We start from the raw sequence: 15,003 nt of genomic DNA, 5'->3' as shown, positions 1-15,003 counted from the left end.
GACGGTGTTTCCTGCAGTGAAACTGATCAGTTTCAGCTCAGTCATTCAGGGACCTGGAATTCCTGCAGTTTGAGCCCGCTGTCACCCCAGCCCACTTCTGATTGGTCACCCTCTTCTCATAAAGTCAGTGACGGCACATGAGGAGGCCGTTCGCCCCATTAAATCCATGTCGGGTTTCCAATCTGTTCAGTCCCCGACTCAGTCCCCAAATCCCTGCGGGTCAAAATGACCATGGCAGGACTCGAACCTGCAATCTTCTGATAACATCATAGAATATACCGAAGTCAGACGCCTTATCCATTGGGCCACACAGCCATTAGCTTACATGAATGATTCAATCAGAGAACCTCGAAGCACAAAATACAAAAAATAATTGGTTGAACCTGTCAACCTGGCAGAATATTTGAATTTGTGAAAGCCGCCAATTTCACTGTGGAAAAGAAGTGATCGACTGGAAAAGTACATAAAAATCTATTTTCCCGTAGCGGTTTAAATAAACTTTTAAAACATAATTTTGCTTTTACCTACTCAAATTGCTGGTGCTATTTTATGAACAGCTTTATTTTGCCAATTTTTGTCAACTTCTCATCCGTAATTGTCAGTGAAAGACTCCGTTCAGCAATCTTTCACGCGACAAATAACTCAAACTCGGTGTGGAAGTAATAAATTACAGACTATTGGCAATTCCCCTTCACACAGGCTTCAGGGGGACAATGAGAAGCCACTGAAATAGTTGCTTCATTCTTTTAAAAGGTTCCCATTCTGTCCTGTTACTGATGTGTTGGAATCAGATTTGTATTTAACAAGTTATTTCTGTGAAAACAAAATCCTCAACAGACCAGCTGGGAATCTAGGAATCACTGTAGTAAAATAAAAGGCTTTTGATTGAGAAGATGGGACCTTCTCACCAGCAGCCGGGTTACATTCCCCTCACATCCTTACACAGTGAGCTGCTCTTTCCCTCGAGAAATAGACAGCAGCAGTTGGAAGCTCAGTAAAAGCATCGGTTCATTGAGACAAGTTTCTGACTGACATGTGGTGCTGAATATTAATACAAGAAGGTCCTGGAATGGGAAACAAGTGTCCAGAGTGGGGTCTGAAATCAGGACAGGGAACTGGCCAGCACTGACACAGATCATTTCATTATTACATTGATATCTGACTGTCTATAAGGAGAAGCGAGTTAAACACATGATGGTGAAAGGAATGGAAGATGACGCTGGTTGTTCCAGATGAAGAGGGATGGACAGAGGTGTGGGTACTGCAGACTTCAGACAGTAATCAGCCCTTTTAGATACTGTGGGTGGATCTGAAAAGAGCCTTTGGGATAGGGAAAAAAGCTCTTTGTTTAAAAACCCTCAAATAGCGACCTTGTAATTGGTCAGCTTACTAATGTTTTAGTTAGTGTAATTTATTAATAATTACTAATTAGAAAGTGCTGTTTGGACAGAGTGTAAAGCTGTGAGTTGATGTGTGAGGGACTTCACTGACTAGGGGAAAGAGGTGCTCTTTGGTATCTCTTTTCTTTTCTGCCTTTTCAGCCTCCATGGTACAGGGGAAGAAGCTGATCGGTGAGTAACTGGTAAATTATTCTACTTATTACACTTATTACACGAGCAATAATGAGTTTGTAAATCTAAGTAATGGCAGGGCAGCTCGAAAAGTAAAAGTTCGAAATTGGGGGAAGGCAAATTTTACAAAACTGAGAGGTGATTTGGTGGATGTGGACTGGATACAACTACTTGAAGGAAACCCCAAGGATGTTTTCTCAGTCCATGAAGAGCAAGAGGATAACTAAGGAAAGGGTATGACCTATCAGAGATGTACAAGGGAACTTCTGTGTGGATCCAGAAGATGTGGGCGGGGTTCTTAATGAGTTTTTTGTCTCTGCCTTCACAAAGGAGAGGGATGATGCAGACATTGTAGTAAAAGAAGAGGAGTGTGAAATATTAGATACAATAAGCATAATGAGAGTGGAAGTACTAGAGCGTCTGACATCCTTGAAAATGAATAAATCACCAGGGCCAGATGGTTTGCATCTGAGGTTGTTAAAGGAAGCCAGGGAGGAAATAGTGGATGCGCTGAGGATCATCTTCAAATCCTCACTGGATATGGGGGAGGTGCCGGAGGATTGGAGGTCTGCGAACGTTGTACTATTATTTTAAAAGGATGTGAGGGATAGGCCAAATAGTTATAGACCGGTCAGTCTGACCTCGGTGGTGGGTAAATTATTAGAATCAATTCTGAGGGACAGGATAAACTACCACTTAGAAAGACATGGATTAATCAGGGATAGTCAGCATGGATTTGTTAAGGGAAGGTCATGTCTGACTAACTTGATTGAGTTTATTGAGGAAGTAACAAGGAACATTGATGAGGATCGTGCGGTGGATGTAGTTTACATGGATTTTAGTAAGGCATTTGATAAGGTCCCACATGGCAGACTGGTCAGTAAAATGAAAGCCCATGGGATACAGGGGAATGTGGCAGGTTGGATCCAAAATTGACTCAGTGGCAGGAAACAAAGGATAGTAGTCGACGATGTTTTTGCGAATGGAAAGCAGTTTTTAGTGGCGTTCCACAGGGCTCAGTGTTGGGTCCCTTGCTGTTTGTGGTATATGTTAATTATTTGGAATTAAATGTGGGAGGTATGATTGGGAAATTTGCTGATGACACAAAAATTGGCCGTCTAATTGATGGTGAGGAGGATAGCTGTCGACTTAAGAATGATATGAATGGATTAGTTGAGTGGGCGGAAAAGTGGCAAATGGAATTCAATCTGGAGAAGTGTGAGGTAATGCATTTTGGGAGGGCAAACAAAGTAAGGGAATACACAATAAACGGGAAGATATTGAGAGGGGTAGACGAAGTGAGAGACTTTGGAGTGCATGTCCACAGGTCCCTGAAAGTGACAGGATAGGTAGATAGAGTGGTGAAGAAGGCATATGGAATGCTTTCCTTTCTTGGTCGACAAAAGCAGGGATGTAATGCGAGAACTGCTTAAAACGGTGGTTTGGCCACAGCTGGAGTATTGCGTACAGTTCTGGTCATCACATCACAGAAAGGACATAATTGCTGTGTAGAGAGTACAGAGGAGATTTACAAGAATGATACTGTGGGTGGCTCTGAAAAGAACCTTTGGGTATTTGATAAAATCCTGGCAGATTGACTTGGTTTTGGTGCCCGGAGCGCTGGTTTTCTTGGGCAGCACCATGGCCTAGATATTAGGCAGCACCCAGCCATGAGTGATGGTCACCCCTCCCAGCAGCTTGGTGAGCTCCTTGTCATTCTGGACAGCCAGCTGTAGGTGTCTGAGGATGTTGCGGGTCTTCTTGTTGTCCTGGGCTGCGTTACTGGCCAACTCGAGGATTTCAGCGGTCAGATACTCGAGCACAGCAGCCAGATAGACCGGGGCTCCGGCACCCACATGCTCAGCATAGTTGCCCTTTCTCAGGAGCCTGTGTACACGGCCCACCGGGAACTGCAGTCCAGCCCGGGAGGAGAGAGACTTGGCCTTGGACCGAGCTTTCCCGCCGGTCTTTCCTCTTCCAGAATTTTCTTTTCCAAAAATATACTTGAGGACATTCCGTGCAGACCACTGCCTGATGGATTAGTGGTCAAAGGTGTTTTTCCACACAAACATTTCCACGAACGCACAGTCCAACTGGATGGAGCGTTCCGTGACACTGTGACCAAATCCATCCTTCGCAACACCGGGGTCAGATTGAACCTCAGCACGTAGTGACACTTGGTGTTTGCATACTGGGGCTCTACGCACAGCTTGATGCAGCCACATACTAAGGCGGCCATCAGGTTGAGGGCGACGTTGAGTACATTTTGTCGCCTTTATCCAGAGGTTTGAACATCGTGTCCCTCTGGACCCTGTCCATTTTGCATCTTCAGATAAAGCGGGAAATGGATCGGGTGACCGCCACAGCGCAGGAGTGGGGTATGGGCCAGACCTGTGCCACTTACAGCAACAACGTGAGCACCTTGCACCTGATGACCAGGTTCTTACCCGTAATAGAGAGAGAACGCTGCTCCCACATTTTTTTTTAATTTCCAAAATATACTTTATTCATAAAAATCTGTAAAAATTACATTGCCAAACAGTTTCCAAACAGCACCAAAAAATACAAACATTGCAAGGGGGATCAGTTTCCTTCAATACTGTCATGAGTTTCTTCCCAACCCTTGTTACATTTGTGATATTGTCCAGTGTTTATTTGCGCAGTGTCTCACTGTCTTTTGCACAACTGCCTTGGCTAATTTCAAGTCATATAATGTTCTGGTTGCTGGTTTCATGTTGTACATCAGGTCGGTTCTGCTTTTTGCTTCAATCACAGATGTCATCTCTGCTGAGTAGGTGGGGAAGAGACAGTTGCCCACCTCCTTCTGGAATGTGTCTTTGTAAAGCAGGTGTGGAAAGAGATGCAGTGGTTTTTGTCGAGGTTCATCCCAAGCAGCTCTGTAACACAGGGGTCTGTGCTCTGCGGGCTGTTCCCAGGGATGCACACCGAGATAAACATCAACTGCTGCTGGAGGACCATCAATTTGGTGATAGACACTCTTTGGTCTGCCCGAAAGTTGCTGGTCTTCCAGCGCAAAAAGTTGTCCACGACCGAGTGTTGCAGACTGGCACATTCCAAGGTCCAGGACTACGTGCTGAGGGACGCACTAAAGCTTGGGGTAGCCGCTGCAAAGGCTCAATGGGGAAAGACCACTGTGTAAGTTCCTCCCGCTATAGTTAACTAAGGAACTGGACCCATGGGAAACCCCTCGGGCTGTATACACCAAATATGGTTTTGCTGTAAAATGTACATGGCAGGTAAAATGGAATGGAAGGGTTGTGAGGCAACTCACTCCTCTATTAAAGAAAACTGATTTCTTTCACACTTTTTGGAATGTCATCGAGTCATGGAGAGATACAGCACTAAAACAGGCCCTTTGGCCCACCGAGTCTGTGCTGACCACCAACCACCCATTTACACTAATCCTACATTAATCCCATATTCCCTACCACATCCCCACCTTCCCTCAATTTTCCTACCACCTACCGACACTCGGGGCAATGTACAATGGCCAATTTACCTATCAACCTGCAAGTCTTTGGCTGTGGGAGGAAACCAGAGCACCCGGCGGAAACCCACGCGGTCACAGGGAGAACTTGCAAACTCCACACAGGCAGTACCCAGAACTGAACCCGGCTCGCTGGAGCTGTGAGGCTGCAGTGTTTTTTTCCAGATTTTTATGAATAAAGTATATTTTGGAAAAACAAAATTCTTAATGAAGTAGGCGCAGTCGATGGGTGCACCTCCTTCACTATCTTTCACCGCCACCCTAACGGTGTTACACACCCCCTGGCCTGGAGCTCTGGTGTTGGTTGCAGCCATTTTTACTTGACGTTTTCCTGGGACAAGTACTAAATCCTCAACTGACAGGGAAACCACCACCACGGTAGATCTCCAATCCCAAAGGGCGAAATGCCCTAAATACGGTGCTGAAACCACCTCCCTCCCCCAAAAAAACACAAAAACAGCACCTGTATTATCAAACGCCACTGATCACGGTCTCTCCCCTGCCAGCTACGTCCACGCATTGAGGTGGAGAAGTGCGTACTTGGAGCTGCGAAGAAACGAGCACGAGTGTTTATAGCAAAAAATAATTGGGAGCTGAAACACTGTCCAGCAACAGCTAGTAAATTCTATTTTTGATTCATATAATCAGGGGTGAGTGCAAAAGCAGACCCCCAACTATCACAAATTCTGCAGTTGAGTATCCCACATTTGAAGACATCACAGGCATCAGCAAACCCACAGTACAATAGGTTAGCCTCATCCTGGGAGAACTTTTTTCTTTATTTCCAAAATATACTTTATTCATAAAAATCTGTAAAAATTACATTCCCAAACAGTTTAAAACAGCATCAAGTCAAAAAATACAAACAGTGCAAAGGTGATCAGTTTCCTTCTATACAATCATGAGTTGCCTCACAACTCTTCCATTTCATTGTCATTTTACATTTACAGCACACAGAATTTGCCCGATACAGTTCGAGGGGTTTCCCATGGATCCAGCCCCTCAGTTCAGCTTGGTGGGGGGACCTTACACTGTGGCCTTTCCCCATTAAGCCTTTGCTGCGGCAGCCCCAAGCTTAAGTGCACCCCTCAGCACGTCGTCCTGGACCTTGAAACGTGCCAGTCTGCAACATTCCGTCACAGACAACTCTTTGCACTGGAAGAGCAGCAAGTTTCTGGCAAACCAAAAGGCATCTCCCGCTGAATTGATAGTCCTCAAAGCAGTTGATGTTTGTATCAGTGTGCGTCCCTGGGAACAGTCTATGGAGCACAGACTCCTGTGTTATCAAGCTGCTTGGAATAAACCATGACAAAAACCACTGTATTGCTTTGAACTTTTTTTTTTATTTCCAAAATATACTTTATTCATAAAAATCTGCAAAAATTACATTGCCAAACAGTTTCAAACAGCACCAAAAAATACAAACATTGCAAGGGAGATCAGTTTCCTTCCATACTATCATGAGTTTCTTCACAACCCTTCCATTTCACTATTGTTATGCCAATTACAGTTTCACATTTACAGCAAAAGAAAATATCAACAAAACAGTTCGACGAGTTTCCCATGGATCCAGCCCCTCAGTTCAGCTTGGTGGGAGGAACCTTACTTTTTTTTTCAAAATATACTTTATTCATAAAAATCTGTAAAAATTACATTGCCAAACAGTTTCCAAACAGCACCAAAAATACAAACATTGCAAGGGAGATCAGTTTCCTTCAATACTGTCATGAGTTTCTTCCCAACCCTTCTGTTTCACAATTGTCATGTCAATTACAGTTTTACATTTACAGCAATTGAGAATATTAACGATACAGTTCGAGGGGTTTCCCATGGATCCAGCCCCTCAGTCCAGCTTGGTGGGGGAACCTTACACTGTGGTCTTTCCCCATTGAGCCTTTGCTGCGGCTGCCCCAAGCATTAGTGCGTCCCTCAGCATGTGGTCCTGGACCTTGGAATGTGCCAGTCTGCAACATTCGGTCGTGGACAACTCTTTGCGCTGGAAGACCAGCAAGTTTCGGGCAGACCAAAGGGCGTCTTTCACAGAATTGATAGTCCTCCAGCAGCAGTTGATGTTTGTCTCGGTGTGCGTCCCTGGGAACAGCCCGTAGAGCACAGACTCCTGTGTTACAGAGCTGCTTGGGATGAACCTTGACAAAAACCACTGCACCTCTTTCCACACCTGCTTTGCAAAGGCACATTCCAGGAGGAGGTGTGCGACGGTCTCTTCCCCACCACAGCCAACGCGGGGGCACTCTGCGGAGGGGGCGAGACTTCGGGTGTGCATGAAGGATCTGACGGGGAGGGCCCTTCTCACCACCAGCCAAGCTACGTCTTGGTGCTTGTTTGAAAGTTCTGGTGATGAGGCATTCCGCCAAATGACTTTGACGGTCTGCTCGGGGAACCATCCGACATGATCCACCGTTTCCTTTTCCCGTAGGGCCTTGAGGACATTCCGTGCAGACCACTGCCTGATGGATCGGTGGTCAAAAGTGTTTTCCCGCAGAAACTGCTCCACGAAGGATAGGTGGTATGGCACCGCCCAACTGCATGGAGCGTTCCGCGGCAATGTGACCAGGCCCATCCTTCGCAACACCGGGGACAGATAGAACCTCAGCACGTAGTGACACTTGGAGTTTGCGTACTGGGGATCTACACACAGCTTGATGCAGCCGCACACGAAGGCGGTCATCAGGATGAGGGCCACGTTGGGTACATTTTTCCCGCCCTTGTCCAGAGATTTGAACATCGTGTCCCTCCGGACCCGGTCCATTTCCCTGCTGCTGGAGGACTATCAATTTGGTGATAGACACTCATTGGTCTGCACGAAATCTGCTGGTCTTGCAGCGCAAAAAGTTGTCCACGACCGAGTTTTGCAGACTGGCACATTCCAAGGTCCAGGACTACATGCTGAGGGACGCAGTTTTATTAAGGTTGTTAAGATAAAGATTCTTTCTCTTCAAAGGTGATCAGAGGGCGAGAGAGAGACAGAGGGAAATGTCCCGACTCCAGAAAAGAATGCAAAATCTGCTCTGGCTGCAGTCGATGGGAGTCGAGGTCAAGGAGGACTTCCAAGAGGTGAAGAACCAGCAGGCCTCGCTCTTTGCCACCGAGACCTCCAAGATCATCTTCCGGTCCAGAGTCCTCTCCATTGAGCAGGATGAGACGTGCTCACGTTTCTTCTTCCAAAATGTACACAGAGAGAGCTCTGTTATCAGCAGCTTGAAGGAACAGGATGGCTCAGTAACGTCTTTGCAATCCAACACAGTGGCGCAGTGGTTAGCACCTCAGCCTCACAGCTCCAATGACCCGGGTTCAATTCTGGAGACTGCCTGTGTGGAGTTTGCAAGTTCTCCCTGTGTCTGCGTGGGTTTTCTCCGGGTGCTCCGGTTTCCTGCCAAAAGACTTGCAGGTTGGTAGATAAATTGGCCATTATAAATTGCCACTAGTATAGGTTGGTGGCAGGGAAATATAGGAACAGGTGAGGAAATGGTATGAATATGGGATTAGTATAAATGGGTGGTTGATGGTCGGCACAGACTCGGTATGCCGAAGGGCCTGTTTCAGTGCTGTATCTCTAAAAAAATATTAAGGATCAGCAAATCCTTTAATGCTGGGCTGCAAGACGCGAAGCCCACAGACAGCACGGCTTCCCAGTTCTTCCTGTCATCTATCACAGAGGTCTTGGAAGACAGCATGAGGGAGAGACTGGACAAGCCGCTAACTCTGGACGAGCTGACAAAGGCCATCAGGTCCATCGAGACGAGTACATTTCCCGGAAGCGATGGCTTACCGGTTGAGTTGTATTCGGCCCTGTGGGACTGGGTCGGCCCAGACCTGCTGGAAGTATACGACAGTATGCTCCTGGCCAGCAGCATGTCAGAATCCATGAGGAAAGGCATCATCACCCTCATCTACAAGCGGAAGGGGGTGAGGGCGGAAATCAGAAATTGGCTGCCCATCTCACTTTTTAATGTAGATTACAAGATTCTGTCCAAAGTCATCGCCAGTCGAGTCAAGTCTGGTCTGGAGTTGGTGATTCACCCTGATCAGACCTGCACTGTACTCAGCAGGAAGCTCTCTGATAGTCTCACACTACTCAGGGATATGGACATCTGCCTCATCAGCTTGGACCAGGAGAAGATTTTTGACGGGATTTTGCACACATTCATGATGGACCTGCTCTCCAAAATGGGGTTTGGGTAGGGAATCTGCAATTGGTTCAAACTGCTTTACACAAACATCAGTAGTGCGGTCTCAATCAATGGGTGGGAATCATAAAGTTTCCTGATCCAATCTGGAGTCAGACAGGGCTGTCCTCTCTCCCCTGTCTTGTCTGATTGCTGTATCGAACCTTTTGCAGAGTCCATTAGGAAGGATGCAGGCATAAGAGGGGTGACAATCCCAGTCAGTGGACGCACTCAGGTAAAAGCCTCCCTGCACATGGACAATGTTGCTGTCTTCTGCTCGGATCCACCATCCCCTCGCAGACAGATGAGCATCTGCGACCAGTTCGAACCAAAGCCAACTATGGCAAGAGTGAGGCCATGTTCTTTGGGAACCGGGCCGACCGATCCTTTGTCCCCTTCACCATCAGGTCAGACTACCTGAAGGTGCTGGGGATATGGTTCGGAAGGGCCGGGGCCTGCTCCAAAACCTGGAAGGAGCGAGTGGCCAGGGTGCACAATAAACTGAGTGTGTGCGAGCAGCGATCTCTCTCCATTGTGGGTAAGAAAATGGTCATCAGGTGCGAGGCACTCTCGTTGTTGCTGTACGTGGCGCAGGTCTGGACCACACCCCACTCCTGCACTGTGGCAGTCACCCGAGCCATTTTCCGCTTTATCTGGAGATCTAAAATGGACCAGGGCGGGAGGGACACGATGTTCAAACCTCTGGACAAGGGCGGGAAAAATGTACCCAACGTCGCCCTCATCCTGATGACCACCTTCGTGTGCAGCTGCACCAAGCTGTGTGCAGAGCCCCAGTACACAAACACCAAGTGTCACTATGTGCTGAGGTTTTATCTGTCCCCGGTGTTGCGAAGGATGGGTCTGGTCACATTGCCGCGGATCGCTTCATCCAGTTGGACTGTGCCGTAAAAGCTATCCTTCGTCGGAATGTTTCTGCGGGAAAACAGCTTTGACCACCAATCCATCAGGCAGTGGTCTGCACGGAATGTCCTCAAGGCCCTACGGGAAAAGGAGATGGTGGATCCGGTCGGATGGTTCCCCGAGCAGACTGCCAAAGTCATTTGGCAGAATGCCTCATCACCAGAACTTTCAAACAAGCACCAAGATGTAGCTTGGTTGGTGCTAAGAAGAGCCCTTCCTGTCAGATCCTTCCTGCATGCCCGAAGTCTCACCCCCTCCACACGCGGCCCTCGAGGTGGCTGCGGTGGGGAAGAGGCAGTTGCCCACCTCCTTCTGGAATGTGTCTTTGCAAAGCAGGTGTGGAAAGAGATGCAGTGGTTTTTGTTGAGGTTCATCCCAAGCAGCTCCGTAACACAGGAGTCTGTGCTCTACGGGCTGTTCCCAGGGATGCACACCGAGATAAACATTAACTGCTGCTGGAGGACCATCAATTCGGTGATAGACACTCTTTGGTCTGCCCGAAACTTGCTGGTCTTGCAGCGCAAAGAGTTGTCCACGACCGAGTTTTGCAGACTTGCACATTCCAAGGTCCAGGACTACGTGCTGAGGGACGCACTAAAGCTTGGGGTAGCCACTGCAAAGGCTCAATGGGGAAAGACCACTGTGTAAGGTCCCCCCGCCATAGTGAACTGGGCAGCTGGACCCATTGGAAACCCTTGTGCTGTATACACCAGGTATGGGTTTGCTGTAAAATGTCCATGTCAGGTAAAATGGAATGGAAGGGTTGTGAGGCAACTCACTCCTGTATTGAAGAAAACTGATTTCCTTTGCACTTTTTGGAATGTCAACTTGGTGCTGTTTTGAACTGTTGTATAATGCATTTTTTACAGATTTATATGAAGAAAGCATATTTTTAGGAATAAAAACCTGGGGATTCATATGCATAGTTCTTTGACGGTGGCAGGACACATTGAGAAAGTAGTTAGCAAAGCATATGGGATCTTGGGCTTCATAAATAGAGGTACTTAGTACAAAAGTAGGGAAGTTATGCTGAACCTGTATAAATTTCTAGTTGGGCCACAACCAGAGAATTGCATCCAGTTCTAGTCAACACACTTTTGGAGGGATGTGAGTGTCCTTGAGAGGGTGGAGGAGATTTAACAGAATGGTTCCAGACATGAGGGATTTTAGCTGTAAGGTTAGGTTGGAGAAGCTGGGGTTGTACTCCTTGCAGCAAAGGAGATTGAGGGGAGATTTGATAGACATGTACAGGATTATAATAAATATGACAGGTTTAGATAACTTACAGGGCGATGGGGATAGAGCGGGGGAATGGGACTGAATGGATTGATTTACATGGACTTGATGGGCAAAATGACTTCCTGTACTGTAGTGACTCCAGGACTCAATGACTCTCTCTCCTTCTCTCTCTTTCTCTCTCTCTCTCTGTCTATCGCTTTACCTCTCTCTGCCTCTCTCTCTCTATCTGTCTTTAGCTGGTCCTCTAACTTTCTATTGCACTCTCTCTCTCTCTTTTTTTCACTCTCTCTCTCTCCATTACACACATATTTGTCAATCACATGTCAAAGAAGGAAGCGTAATGAAGGAATGTCTGTGCCCTTGAAAATGTTTCCAGCAGAATAGTTAAATGTTTAAAGTTTCTGTAGGGAGTTTGACCTGAGATGGTGAGACACAAGGATGTGAGGTTATTAAAGTCTTCACCAAATGTAATAGGGAATAATTTTCTTCACTGGTGAACCCAAAGGAACAAATATGGCACAAGAATGAGAAAAGTCAGAGGATTGAGAAACATCCAATGGTTCTTCACATCTTCAAGTCAGCAGACCCACAGAAAAACAGTAGGTTGAGAGTTCAGATCCAGTGATAGACTGGACAAATATCGAGCCAGTGCTTTTTTCTTTATAAACCTGACATCTGTCCACTTGGCTATTGCACCTCGTCTCGATGTATCTGATAATACTGATACTATTTGTATTCCACAGTTGCTTTGAAATCACAGGCAATATAAATGGATTGGGAATGTCAATGGTCAGGAACCATTAATGGATTGGGAAAGTCAATGGACTGGAAAATATCAGTGGATTGGGAAATTCTATAGACTGAGTTATTTCAATGGATTGGGACAGTTCAGTACATTGTGAAACATCAATGGATTAGGAAACAGGAATTAAAGGGACAGATGAAGTTCAACCTGGAAAAGTGTGAAGTGATTCATTTTGGAAGGTCGAATTTGAATGCAGAATACAGGCTTAAAGACAGGATGCTTGGTAGTGTGGAGGAACAGAGGGATCTTGGGGTCCATGTCCATAGATCGCTCAAAGTTGCCACCCAAGTTGATAGGGTTGTTAAGAAGGCGTATGGTGTGTTGGCTTTCATTAACAGGGGGATTGAGTTTAAGAGCCGCGAGGTTATGCTGCAGCTCTATAAAGCCCTGGTTAGACCACACTTGGAATATTGTGTTCAGTTCTGGTCGCCTCATTAGAGGAAGGATGTGGAAGCTTTAGAGAGGGTGCAGAGGAGATTTACCAGGATGCAGCCTGGACTGGAGGGTATGTTTTACGAAGAAAGGTTGAGGGTGCTGGGGCTTTTCTCATTGGAACGAAGAAGGATGAGAGGTGACTTGATAGAGGGGTACAAGATGATGAGAGGCATAGACAGAGTGGATAGCCAGAGACTTTTTCCCAGGGCAGAAAGGGCTATCACCAGGGGGCATAATTTTAAGGTGATGGAGGAAGGTTTCGGGGAGATGTCAGAGGTAGGTTCTTTACACAGAGAGTGGTGGGTGCGTGGAATGCACTGCCAGCGGTGGCAGTAGAAGCAGATACATTAGGGACATTTAAGCGACTCTTGGATAGGTACATGGATGATAGTAGAATGAAGGGTGTGTAGGTAGTTTGATCTTAGAGTAGGTTAAAGGATCGGCACAACATCGTGGGCCGACGGGCCTGTACTGTGCTGTACTGTTCTATGTTCTATGTTCCAGATGAAAGGATTGCATTAATCAATGGATTAGAATGTGGAGAGGCAGGAGAAAATGATGCCATTTTAAGTGGGGGGCCGGGGGTTAGTAGAAACAGACCAGGGCTATTTTACTCTCTATCTCACTCCTTTCTTCTATCTGGCTCATTATCACATCCTCTCTCTCTCAGAGCGGTGGGAATCGCTGGAACCCACACTTGTTGGTCAGGTTGTTTGGTTCCGGGAAAATACAAGGTCCACATCAGATTGACAGGAAGGATAAATGTGATTCAGAGCCAATCATATTCCTTTTGGTGATGTGTGCTCAGCCTTGTTATATCAGCAAAGGCAGCAGGAAATGCAAATCCTGAAGAGTTTTGACAGAGTAAAGAAGGAGAAAGTGTTGCCAGTGACAGAAGGGTCAGTAACCAGAGGAAACACATTTAAAGTAATTGACAAAAGAATTCGAGTTGTGATGAGGAGATTGTTTTTTCAGCAGTGTGTTGTTCTGGTCTGGAATGCAATCCTGAAAGGTCAGTGGAAGCAGATTCAATGTTAACTCTAAATGGAATTGGATATATACCTGACATGGAAAATGTAACAGGGCAATGGGGGAAAGGACAGGAGTGCGTGATGTGGGATTAATAGAATAGCTCTGTTCAATATAAAGCAAATGCACAGTAATAAGGTTCTGTGCTTGGACCTCAGTTATTTTCACTCTGTCAATGGCAGAGAAGGCTCGAGGAACCATGTGGCTTCTCGTCATGTTCTTCCCAGTGTCCAGGATAAAGTGCAACATGACACTGATTTCCAGATGGCCGACACAAATGCAACGGACATCTTTTCCAGAAACATCACATTTAAAGTGATAAACTAATCATAAGGCATGGACGGGGATTGAACCCGTGATCTTCAATTTACGAGACTGACGCCTTACCACTTGGCCACCATGCCTTTCCTGAATGGACACCTGAGGCTCCAGAGGAGGATTTGTGATTCTTTTTCAATTTGGTTGAAACAGCATCGAGAAACATGCACAGAAATGAAGAGGGATTGTGGAATGGGGAACAGATCAGCCTCATTTCCATCATCAGCATCATGAAATCTTCATTCAGACGTTCCATTCCCATCCTCAGCTTTTCTCACATCTGTACAATAATATGAGTGGACATTGGGTTGTTACTGGGCAGATTATATAAATAGACTATGTGCATCATCACAGGAAGTGCTGTAATATAATCTGTACGGCACCTCATGGAGAGATGTAGATGAAACTTTCAATGCAAGATGTGCAGAGTAAACTCAGGTTATTTTAACCGTCAGATTCTTATAAATTCTGTACTAAGCCTTGACAGATATCAGAATATTATATGGGGGCCACAGTAAACCAAAGCGAAGATGGAGAAATCTTTGCCTGTACCTTTGAAAAGGTCACTGGACTGAACCAAGCCGAGGACTGGCCGAGATGGTTCCAGAGGTTTGCAAGGTATCGTACTGCATCGGGTCTCGTGCAGAAGCCAGACATGGAACAGGTCAGTACGCTATTGTCTGCAATGGAGGGAGTGTGCAGGCAACATCCTCATGAAGAACAGAAGGCAACATGTGAAGAAGTTATTAAGGCACTCAACCTATTTTAATTGAGGAAAAAAATGTCATCGTGGAGCCAAAGTTAAAACGCTGCATTTGCTGACAACGCAACCACCAGGTGACGCTGTACTAGCACATGCGCAAATGCAGCCTCTTCCACTGAAACGTCACTGTCTGTGACATTCAGGCAGCTGCCAGGCTTAAAGATGGAGCTCCTCAATTTATCACAGAAAACAACTTCGACCCAAAAATCCCCTCAAAGGCTGCCATC

General features: G+C 46.3%; 2 non-coding genes across 2 annotated transcripts; both read right to left on the bottom strand.

Annotated features, from left to right (window-relative positions):
- Positions 1–226: 226 nt before the first annotated feature.
- Positions 227–315, bottom strand: trnar-ucg (transfer RNA arginine (anticodon UCG)). Its single transcript is given in 2 exon segments — positions 227–262; positions 279–315. It is a non-coding gene; the product is annotated as a tRNA-Arg (tRNA).
- A 13,712-nt stretch (positions 316–14,027) lies between these two features.
- trnat-cgu (transfer RNA threonine (anticodon CGU)) lies at positions 14,028–14,099 on the bottom strand. The gene has a single exon. It is a non-coding gene; the product is annotated as a tRNA-Thr (tRNA).
- Positions 14,100–15,003: the final 904 nt, after the last annotated feature.

This window comes from Heterodontus francisci, unplaced genomic scaffold, assembly GCF_036365525.1.
Source record: "Heterodontus francisci isolate sHetFra1 unplaced genomic scaffold, sHetFra1.hap1 HAP1_SCAFFOLD_43, whole genome shotgun sequence".
In the NCBI taxonomy this organism is placed as follows: Eukaryota; Metazoa; Chordata; class Chondrichthyes; order Heterodontiformes; family Heterodontidae; genus Heterodontus; species Heterodontus francisci.
Note: the sequence above shows the minus strand (reverse complement) of the source record. Positions and strands in the feature narration are given on the sequence as shown.